Source organism: Leptodactylus fuscus, chromosome 4 (assembly GCF_031893055.1).
Source record: "Leptodactylus fuscus isolate aLepFus1 chromosome 4, aLepFus1.hap2, whole genome shotgun sequence".
In the NCBI taxonomy this organism is placed as follows: Eukaryota; Metazoa; Chordata; class Amphibia; order Anura; family Leptodactylidae; genus Leptodactylus; species Leptodactylus fuscus.
In genome coordinates, this window is record NC_134268.1 from 81150196 (window position 1) to 81163044 (window position 12849).

Sequence of the window (12849 nt, forward strand, 5' to 3'; positions counted from 1 at the left end):
ACACCAAGGCTAGGAGCAGTGGTCTCTGTTGCAGTCTGTGGCGCTGACAGCAGGTTTGGTCTCTTAGTTAGCCTATTTGGAACTGTCTATTCCCTTTGTACTCCTAGCTGTTGCAGGAGCATGTTTTGTTGCTAACCAGGGGTGAGGGTTAACCCTTGCCAGCCTTGCTGTGTCAGCTGTATACAGGTGCTCCTTTCCAGTGAGGTTAACTGGCAAGGTTTGGTTGCACCCTGTTCCCATTGATTGCTGCGCCACATCACTGCCAGTGCAGTTTAACTAGTAGTGCGCTGTTCAGACATATGGCCGCCCATCTGGGCCTGTGGACCTCGCTGCAGTGCCTTACAGACTAGCGGTTCTGTCATTTAAAATATTATTTTAATATATTTACACAGAACCGTAACAGGAAATTTAACAGGGATATCAAGGACTTCCAGGCTAACCAGGTGTATAGGTGGCACAAGAATAAAGCAACGTCTCTTAACAAATCAATGTCTGCCTCTTCATTGTCCTCTCTTGATGAGGGAGAGACATCTACTTCTGATGTACAGGCCCACCTCAATGTCAATAAGAGAAAGAAATTTCAGGCACGAACTCCATCAAAGCGCCGACCTGATACTAGATAATACAACCGGCACAATGCACTTCAGGTAATCAATTGATCCCGATATGATCTTTCTCCTACTGACATTTCGGTTCTTGAGAGAGGCTTAACTTTTGTACCTAGTGCCCCTTTAATACATTCTTGGCTATCAAGCACCTTCATTTATTTGTTAGGTCCTTGATATTTAAGAAAATGTTTAGTGGGTGTCCTAATGAGGGAAATAGTGCAAGAAACATCACTGAGTCAACCGGTTCCCCCAGCCCATTTACAACACAGGAACAACAGGCCATTGCTATATTGGAGGAACTGTGCGACCCTCCTGCACCCACTAGTACAGATCCAGTTGTCGCCCCGACTATTCGTTTGAAATTAAAACAATTCCCCCCACTCTCTAACTGCCCTGCAGTTGATTTGTTTGTCAAGCTGGTCACTAAAGAATTTGAAAAAATTCTGATATATATATAATGACAATCTTTCTGAAGCGGAAAAAGCCAGCCTCATGTCACTGGGCCAGCTACCTGACGTTGTTGTTATAAAACCCGCCGACGAGGGCGGTAACGTGGTAGTCTGGTCCAGTGACATGTAAGAGGCAGAGGCCTATAGATTACTCCTCCAAACTGGGCACACCAAAAGACTAACTTTTAACCCCTTGATTTCTTACAGTAGGGCTTTGCAAGAGATTGGCAATTAGCTTTGGATGGGGGTATATTAACCAGAGAACTGTATAAATCCCTCCTGATTGAGGAACCTACAATTCCTACATTGTACTTACTACCTAAGGTACACAAGAATAAAGAGACACTTCCGGGTCGCCCTATTATCGCAGGCACCAATGGTCCATTTGATAATGTCTGTAAGTTCATAGACTTCTACTTAAAACCTTTAGTAGAGACATTACCCTCATATCTGTGGGATACCAGTGACCTACTGAGACATACACAGGAACTTCCTTTAGACAGTGACTCCATGTTGGTCACCTGTGACGTGGAGTCACTGTATACAAATATCAGACATGCAGATGGCTTGAGGGCAGTGAAATTCTTTCTGGACACTAGCAGTCTTCCACTTGGTCTGAGACAGCTGCTGCTCACCTTACTTGAATTTATTTTAACTCAAAATTTTTTCATTTTTAAAGGGTTTCTGGGTGTGCTTCATTACTCTTTGTTCTGTTTACCTATACTAGAGGAACTCTCCTTATTGTCATCATTATTTATTTACCACTACTATTACAGGTACTTGTGTCCACAGGCACTTATGACCATGTGTATTCGACCATCTAGGTTATATAACCGTATACAATTTTGTGACTTGTATATATTGTTATACAAATTTTGGAGTCCACTATATTTTCTACTTATATACTCACCTTGATATCATTTTATGTGTACATTACTGTTATTTTATTGTGATATACTTTATTGTACAGGTGATTATATCCAATTGACGTTAACAATTACCCTGCTATGTTCGGATGCTCTGTGGGTCTGGGACCCCATTTCTTTGTCTGTTGGTAACAATCCTTCTACTATGACCTTTTAATGTTTTCTAATTAAAGATATAAATTTTATCCCCAATTATTTTGAGTATTCCTCCCTTTTGTTCTGTTTTGTCTATTCTAGATGAGGTTGCGCCAATGATGATAATATTACATCCCTGTCCCAAAAGTCCACACTCTTTTTAATAAATGGCAATATGCTGCTGGCCTTAGAAGCAGCTGACTGACATTGTTTGCTGTTTATTAAATCTATAATCTACTAGTACACCCAAGGCTTTATCCACAGTGACTCTCTCAGCTTTACTTCCCCCCGGACATACAGTATGTCCTATACAAATTGCTTTTACCCAGATACGTACCTTTACATTTATCCACATTGAGACTCATTTGCCAAGTGGATGTCCAAACATTCAGTTCAAGTCCGCTTGTAATATATGCACATCCTCCATAGACTGCATTCTACTACCTTCTCTTAAAAGACTCTTTAAATAATATGGAAGGGATTTTTATAAGTACTAGCCCCATAATACATGTATATTTTTTTTAATCTTTCTGCTCTATCTATCCTATGATACAAGGTATGAGATTATCAAATATGAAAGCAAAAACATTACATTGCTACAGTACTCTGGTGGGTACTGGTTATTTTTGTCTACTATGTGTCTGAATCCAGTTATGATGGCAATTGCAGCATGCAGTGTTTTCCTAGTATGTCACAATACTGTATTTTATCAATTTCTTAAGAACCTCGAGCTGCAGTTGTATATATCTTATCAGTGATTTGTGAAGGAAACACATACAATTAAAAAACAGTAATATGAATAAGCATGTAGGGCTATGGGGAAATGCAAATTTTCATGGAATAGGTTCCGTAATGTGTACAGTGCAATAACAAACCTACCATGGAGGCAAGGGAAGCAAATTCTATAGGGTCTTTATGGCCTTCTCACAATACTTTGATGCCTTTTGATGTCTGACAATCTAAGTATCATAAATCATGCCTTCTTTATTCACTGTGATTTATGATACACAGTTTTCTCACCCTACCATTGTAGACGTTTATTAGCCTTTTAATATCAAAAGTAGCAGAAGGGCAGCATGTAGTCAAATGTGGAGAAAAATGTAGTAGCAAGGGTCACAATACTCAGCCTGGCTAGTGGACCCTGGAGGCAGATGTAAGTAGACACTGTGTTAATTGTTGATTTTTTAATTTTTTTTTATTATTTAATTGCATTTATTTAACCCCTTGCCAACATCTGCCAAAATAATATGGCAGATGTCAGAACTTTAAATATGCTAGCTTGTCAGGAATGAGCAGGCACCATAGCCTGCAGACCTTTGATGTATTACACAGGAAGACCCAGCCACAATGCCCATGATCAGTTTCCTTTCTGATTGTGGGGTTTAACCCTTTAGATGCCTCAGTAAAATATGAAGTCATATTAATTAGCACTGGTTGCTAAATTTAGGTTTACAAATTTTACATCCCCAATATCCCCATCTCTTTTTCAATGCTAAGTTTGTTAGTGGTTAGTGTTTTATTATGTAATACGTACATGTAAAATTTCTTTCTACAGCCCAGGTTTATAACTTACATTTTTCCACTTTAAAATTAATTTTCATTTCCCTACCCAATCTGTTAACTTCTGCAAATTCCTCTGTAATATTACACTATCCTCCTCTGCATTGACTACTTATTGAGAGCAAAGTATCAGCGCAAAAAAATAAGACTCTACTTCATAAACCCTCTGCATGATGATTATTATAAATACTAAAAAGAAGGGGTCCCAATGTTGACTTTTGTGGCATCCAAATCAGAGTATGTACCCTTAAAACCACCCTCTGTTTCTTATCCCTGAGCCAATTGTTAAGACAGTTACACATACAGATATGACCAGGTTTAGTTAATCTCTAGTTTGGTTGAAGGAGCAGTTTCTCATGAAATTAACATGTATAAGGACATGCTAAGAAAAGCCTTTAAAGGCTCCAATTTACATCCCTCCTTCTTCCTCTCCCCTCCCCACGGCGTTGCACATTTACACAAATAGGATATTTAGTATTTTAGTGTATTCAAAACTATACAGACATATCTGGACATTTTTAGACAAGAGAAAACATAAGAGAGTAAAAAAATCTGTATTTTTCCCAGTATTCTTATTTTATATGTAAACCTTTTATTAGTGTCAAATGTCTTTGAAAAGTCCAGATGCACCACATCTCACAACAGCCTCCCCCAGGTCCAGTCTGGAATACACTTCCTCATAAAAGTTGATCAGATTAGCCTAGTAGGACCAATCCATCCTAAACCCATGCTGTTGCTTTGTGACACTGGGTTCACACCAGCGTCTGGTTTCCGTTCTGAGGTTTCCGTCTTCTGCCTGCAGAAGACGGAAACCTGTCATGCTGAGTCTGGCCGTGAGCGCCTGTGAGCGTTTTATGCGCTCCGCGGCGAAACCATTTTTTTTTTTAAACCAGACACAGAGCACTGCATGTCCGATTCTGTGTCTGGTTTAAAAAAAAAACGGTTTTGTCACGGAGCGCATAAAACGCTCACCGGTGCACATGGCCAGAGACTTTTCAAGCCCATTCAAATGAATGGACTTGAAACATGCCGGCAGGTTTCCATCTCCGGCCCCTGTTTTGTTCAGGAAACGTAAACCTGCAGAACGGAGACCTGGGTGCAGATGTAAACAAGCCCTTATAAGGTTATTATCAATGAAATACTCCAGGATAGAATCTCCTGGAAGCCCTTTTCAGTGATAGAGGTTATTATTATTATTATTATTATTATTATTATTATTATTTATTTATTTATTTATTTATTTATATAGCACCATTAATTCCATGGTGCTTTACATTTGGGAAACTTACAGGTGTGAAGTTTGTGGGTCACTTTTTCAATATTGGCATTACAGTTGCTTTGAGCCAGTCCTGTGGAACAGAACCAACCATAACTTTTATACATATTAAAAATACAGTTTTTGATGGTGCATAATTTCTTCAGAACTTTATTATCTAACCGTGTTATTTGTCATTCGAACACAGTAAGTTGTCTATTCCAGTATTTTAGATGTGGCACCAAAATTTTTGCTGGGTTAAATAGGTGACATTTAATGGAGAATTTCCATTATACCTAATCATGTTATCTGTCATAACATTTCCCTGTGTAAATAAATGTAGAGAAGAAGGTATTTATTAGACTGGCCTTTTGCTTATCCTCTTACACGATTACACTCAGATTCTTTTGGTTAGGTTTCTGCACTTTCACTTTTTAGCTTCTTATTATTTATGTATTTGAAGAATAATTTTGGATTATAGGAGAATTGAAGTAGATTGCATAAGGAATGAGGAATTAAAAGTTGCGGGGAATTATAAAGGCATCAAATACAGTGGTAGAATATGGAGTGGGAAGAATAGAGTGGTGATTTGTACAGTAGACAGATATGAATATTATTCGGTAATGATTTGGTGCCAGTGGTTTTAACAGTATTTCATAAGCCCTTTATATATAAAATTGAAAATGTCTTTAAATCCATTCTATAATGAAGTCAATGAGATCACACTTTCACATTATCATAAAGCTTAAAATCCTAATTTTGCAGCATTATGATCTATTTTCACTACTTTTTTTTACAGCTTCAAAGATTTTGCAGATACAGTGTAATAACCTTTTTTTTTTGCATTGCAACACATTCTTAAATCCCTGACATATTCTAACACCTCATGTAAATGGGGTTTTGTACATAAATTTGTCACATCCAAACAAGGAGAGGATTTTACTTAGTTTGTGGATATTTTTCACATGATACATTATGATTTTAAATCAGTGATTTTATTTTAAGTATTCAATATATTGTACTTGTCTGTGGTTTAGTATTACACAAGTAGTATCATCAGTTGCCTGTACAGATGTGACTAAACTTAACTGGTCTCTAGTTTAATTAACTAATGCTTAAAGGGGTTTTCTCATCTCAGTGTTTCAGCAGTCTGCTTGCAGTCTCTTCTTCTCACTTCCTGTATTTCTCCTCCCTCCCCCCTCTTGCTAAACAGGCTGGGAACAAGTCTCACAACACTTATACAGATCAGATAATATGCAGATGCTTATATAGAATGGTCTCAGTTTTATCTGTGTTTACATAGAGAGATAACAGACCAGGCTTTATCAGCAAATTGCAATTAGTTGAAGGACTGTCTTGCTGGCAAGAGCAGTGAGTAAGTGATATCACTTGTCCTATAGATCCGTGGTTATTAGAGATGAGCGAGTAGTACTCGATTGAGTAGGTATTCGATCAAATACTACGGTATTCGAAATACTCGTACTCGATCGAGTACCACTCGCTATTCGAATGTAAAAGTTCGATGCAGAACCAGCATTGATTGGCTGAATGCTATACAGTTGGCCAATCAACGCTGGTTCTTCTCCTACCTTTAGAAGTCTTCTCCATGCAGCTTCCCCGCGGCGTCTTCACTGCGGCATCGGGCTTGGGCAGAGCCGACTGCGCATGTCCGCTTGTAGTGCAGGAATGCGCAGTCAGCTCTGCTCAGGCCCGATGCCTGGCAGAGTGAATTCAGAGCTGGAAGATGCCGCGGGGATGCTGCAACTAGAAAACTTCTCAGAGGATCCAGCCCGACCCTCACTCATGGACTTAGTAAGTATAATTTGATCGAACGTTGCCTACCCCTGAAACGAGCATTTTCCCCCCATAGACTATAATAGGGATCGATATTCGATTCGAGTAGTCGAATATTGAGGGGCTACTCAAAACGAATATCGAATCTCAAACATTTTACAGTTCGCCCATCTCTAGTGGTTATAGCAATGCTGTGAAAACAATGGGAGGAATAAGGTCACATAGCAGGCAAACAAAGCATAATTTCTAAAGTAATATATTTAGGAAAAGTCTCCAATTTAGGGTAACAGTATAGATAGGATCCTTGAGTTGGGACAACACCTTTAATTAGCAGTATATCTCAACATGCTGACAAAATCTTTGGCAAGACAAAATTCTGACTTTTACCTTCAGTCCTCACAGAGTGGCCTTATATATCCATACATATCCAGCCAAGAGGAAGAGTATTGCAGGACACATCTCTAGGTATCAGATATCACTATTATAAGACATGAAATATATAAAATAACCATATTAAAGCAAATTACGCAATTTGTATATTTTGCTTATTTATGTCCATTTCCCTTAACTGTTCAGAGATAGGGGAACAGAATATTTCAATAGCAAAGAATAACAAAACATAAAGTCTCTTTACACAAAGGTGTGTGAGAGAATTCCCCTATGAAATAAACTTACAAATCAACACTCAGTAGAAACACTATAGTTTGCCAATTAAATCAGTGTATGCTCACTCCTCCCCTGCAGATCTGTACACCTTTGAATGCTGTTTTAAAGTTATTGCATAAAAGCCCCCGCAAATTGTTTGGTAATTTAGTTTATGTATTCTGCCAATGCTGCACAAAAATGACTTAATGTCTATGAGAAAGCAAACATTCATCTAGTAAAGTTATTAACATTCTCCTGTTTGTAAGGTTTTTTTTCCCCTGCTCTTCATGAAACAAAGTTTTTGCTGAGACCATTAAAACTGTTTATAGTAAATTGTGCTCCCTCTGTGCTCAACACCTGATTTCATCTGCTGCTCTGCAAGACGTGTCCCAAGATGCTTTGCAAAAAAATGCTTGAGTCAGCTGAATGGGAACCTAAGCATTTCAGCATTGAACATCTGGTACAGTGTTATTTGTTCAACTGCTCCTTTTAACTAACTGTAGAATATCAGAAGCTCCGGTGAAATTGTTTTATGCCTTGCGTTCCTCTAGTTTAATAATCTGCTCCATGATTTCTGGCAGGTGATATTGCTTTTGTAATTTATTTTAACTGCACAAATATAATAAAGGAATAATTTGGAACATATTTTAATTCAAGTCGTCTTAAAACATTTATGTCTAAAGTGTACATTCTAGAAATGAAATGAAAGAAATTGTTATTTTTCTTGCACGTTACTTTTACTGTTTGGTGGCAGTCACAGAAAGATATATAGCCATACAACAGATCCGATTAACCATTTATATTATGTGTACACTAAATTTACGCAGGAGAAACTAATAATAAACTGCAAGAGCCATGTAGGCGTGACATGCTTAGCTTAAACATGGAATAGTTTTAATACACTTGTTTGTGTTTTAATTAGATACACGTTCAGATAAATACATAAGAGATCATTATTTTGAGTGTTAAGCAAATTAAAATTTTTATTAATATAAAGGACGTATACTCTCACAGCGTGTGACACTCAGAGATGTGGTTACAGTTTAGCCTGAGGTGTGATGATTTATAACTTAGTAAATATGATAAAATACTAATTTCAGATTAATTTGAGCTAGATGGTGCTATGCAAAATATGTCGTTTTTTTGTTCCAGATATTTTATATTTATATAGTGATTAATTTCTCTTGACAAAGTTTAATTATATAAACTGGTAGAAAAATAAATGTTCAGTGAAACAATCATCTCAGCCAAGTTCCTATGAATCATAATTAATTTTACAAACAACTTGTATCTGATACTTTGTAGAACCCCTTTTCCATTTATAGGCTGTAAAAAGGAAATTACAGTTATGTGATTCACTATAAAATTCAGCACATAATCTTAAAATTAGACAAATGTTTGGATGGTGTTAAAATTATAATGTCAATGAGGACATGTCATCAACACTAGATTTTGATATAGTATGATAGATGGAATATTTTAGATATCTACAGTATATACAGTCATGGACATGAGTGTTGATGCCCATGAAAGTATATATATATATATATATATATATATATATATATATATATATATATATATATATATACAGTCCTATGAAAAAGTTTGGGCACCCCTATTAATCTTAATCATTTTTTGTTCTAAATATTTTGGTGTTTGCAACAGCCATTTCAGTTTGATATATCTAATAACGGATGGACACAGTAATATTTCAGGATTGAAATGAGGTTTATTGTACTAACAGAAAATGTGCAATATGCATTAAACCAAAATTTGACCGGTGCAAAAGTATGGGCACCCTTATCATTTTATTGATTTGAATTCCCTTAACTACTTTTTACTGACTTACTGAAGCACAAAATTGGTTTTGTAACCTCAGTGAGCTTTGAACTTCATAGCCAGATGTATCCAATCATAAGAAAAGGTATTTAAGGTGGCCAATTGCAAGTTGATCTCCTATTTGAACCTCTGAAGAGTGGCATCATGGGCTACTCAAAACAACTCTCAAATGATCTGAAAACAAAGATTGTTCAACATAGTTGTTCAGGGGAAGGATACAAAAAGTTGTCTCAGAGATTTAACCTGTCAGTTTCCACTGTGAGGAACATAGTAAGGAAATGGAAGACCACAGGGACAGTTCTTGTTAAGCCCAGAAGTGGCAGGCCAAGAAAAATATCAGAAAGGCAGAGAAGAAGAATGGTGAGAACAGTCAAGGACAATCCACAGACCACCTCCAAAGAGCTGCAGCATCATCTTGCTGCAGATGGTGTCACTGTGCATCGGTCAACTATACAGTGCACTTTGCACAAATAGAAGCTGTATGGGAGAGTGATGAGAAAGAAGCCGTTTCTGCACGTACGCCACAAATAGAGTTGCCTGAGGTATGAAAAAGCACATTTGGACAAGGCAGCTTCATTTTGGAAACAAAAATTGAGTTGTTTGGTTATAAAAAAAGGCGTTATGCATGGCGTCCAAAAAGAAACAGCATTCCAAGAAAAACACATGCTACCCACTGTAAAATTTGGTGGAGGTTCCATCATGCTTTGGGGCTGTGTGGCCAATGCCGGCATCGGGAATCTTGTTAAAGTTGAGGGTCGCATGGATTCCACTCAGTATCAGCAGATTCTTGAGAATAATGTTCAAGAATCAGTGACGAAGTTGAAGTTACGCCGGGGATGGATATTTCAGCAAGACAATGATCCAAAACACCGCTCCAAATCCTCAGGCATTCATGCAGAGGAACAATTACAATGTTCTGGAATGGCCATCCCAGTCCCCAGACCTGAATATCATTGAACATCTGTGGGATGATTTGAAGCGGGCTGTCCATGCTCGGCGACCATCTAACTTAACTGAACTTGAATTGTTTGTCCAAAATACCTTTATCCAGGATCCAGGAACTGATTAAAAGCTACAGGAAGCGACTAGAGGCTGTTATCTTTGCAAAAGGAGGATCTACTAAATATTAATGTCACTTTTCTGTTGAGGTGCCCATACTTTTGCACCGGTCAAATTTTGGTTTAATGCATATTGCGCATTTTCTGTTAGTACAATAAACCTCATTTCAATCCTGAAATATTACTGTGTCCATCAGTTATTAGATATATCAAACTGAAATGGCTGTTGCAAATACCAAAATATTTAGAACTAAAAATAATTAAGATTAATAGGGGTGCCCAAACTTTTTCATAGGACTGTATATATATATATATATATGTATATTTATTTTGTGTGTCTTGGAACAACACAAAAAATAGACAAAAAGACAAAGGATGTAATTTCACGCAAATCGTCAAAAAAGGGCATTTTGGAGTACGTTTGGGGTCATTGTCCTGCTGGAAGACCACTGACCTAAGACACAAACCCATCTTTCTTACACTGGGTTCTATTTTGCAACCCAAAATCCTTTGTTAATCTCCAGAATTCATGATGCCTTGCGCACAGTCAAGGCACCAACCCAAAAATATCTTTGAATCTTCACCATATTTTCTTTGTAGGCTTTATTCTAATTTCAGTAAACAGTAGAATGATGTGCTTTATGAAAAATCTCTACCTTGGTCTCATCTGTCCACAAGATGTTTTCCAAGAAGGATTTCAGTTTACTCACATACATTTTGGCAAACTGCAGTCTAGCTTGTTTTTATCTCTGTGTAACCAGTGGAGTTCTTCTTTGTCTCCTGTCATAGTGTTCATTTCATTCAAATGTTGACAGATAGTTGCACTGAAAGTAAGGCACCCTGGGCCTGTAGGACAGCTTGAACTTCTTTGGTATTTGATTGAGGCTGTTTATTCACCATCTGGACTATCTTGCATTGCAACCTTTCATTAAATTTTCTTTTCTGTCCTTATCCAGGCACATTAGTTTTAGTGCTATGGCTTGTAAACTTCTTAATTATGTTGTGCACTGTGGACAAAAAAATATCAAGATGAAGATGGACTTGTAACCTTGAGATTGTTGATTTTTTTTTCCCAAAATGTTGTTCTCAAGTCCTTTGACAGTTTCCTTTTCCTCTTTCTACACCCCATGCTTAGTGTAGCACACACACAATGCAAAGATTGAGTTAACTTCTCTCCTTTTTATCTGGCTTCAGTGGGATTTTTATATTGCCCACACCTGTCACTTGCTACAGTTGAGTTTGAACAAGCATCACATGCTTGAAACAAAATTATTTACCCACAATTTTGTTTGGCCCATTTTTGGATTTTTGTGTGGAAATAGGTCTAATTTGCCATTTTTCTGTTATTTGGGTTCTTACAATACACACAAAGGAAATGAACATGTATATAGCATGTCCAGATAGAAATGTGTTTTGTATACAGTTATAGTAAGAACCATTATGAAACCCTCTTACTGATTCTGTATGTATCTGTTAAGCTGAACCCTTATTTTATAATACAACAAGACAATCATACATATAAACAAATTCTCTGAAAGACTAAAGAAAACGTAAATTCAGTAGGTGTGGGAGTGATAACTGGAAAAAAATGTTTACCTTTCACAATGTCTAAATTGAAACAGTTCTGTAAGAAAAATGGATTTAAAATACTGACAGACATTCAAAGACTAATATCAAGGGGGTCTGATCAATAAATAGGTTTTTGGGGCTCTTACAAAACACTATTTTTATGTGGATAATTGTTACGCTCAGTAACTTGTTCTCCAAATGAATGTAGCAAAAATTTATTGACAATACAAAGTATCTATCATGGTTCTGTAATGGGGCAAATACTTTCATACATCACAGTAAGTATAGTTCAATATTGTGAATAACACATTCATAAAATATTGCATATAAAGAGAAAAAAAAATTGGTTTAGTAGGAAGGGAGATTTAAGAAGAAAAAAACAAAAAAAAAATGTTTTGTGTTGTATCACACTAGATCAAGAAAAAAAAAATGATGGAATTTTTCAAAGATCAATTTGCAGTAGCTTAGTGATAAATGTGTGTTCTTGGCTCAAATAAAATGTTATTGATTTCAAGTTTTTTTTCACTCAAATGTAATGGCCAAAAGTCTTCAGAGCTTCAGTTCCTATATTTGATGTGCTTTCTTCTATTCTTTTCAAGAACTGTGTAACTGACAAAAATATGTCCACTGCGATTTGAAGGAAGTTATAATTTATTGTGCTATAAAGAAAAATAAGTGTGCTGATCAGTTATCTCATCATAGACAGGCCCTACCACCCTTATTATTATGTAATCTTATTCGCCATTTCTCAAAAAGTAGTGCCCGATGTGTGCACTGTACTCAACCTTATTCCGTTTGGATAACTGAAAGTAAGGCTGCACTTTGGGGATAGTTAAACCTGTGTGATGAAATTATAAAAGTTACAGTTTCTTTCATTGCTATCTCTTTTACTAGATGGCAACTAGTACAGTGGGATAAAGGACCCTGCCCAAAGGGGATTATAATCTATATGGGAAGATAGATAGAGCCAGTAGGAGAGGGTAGAAGCTGTTCAGATGGGGTTGGTTT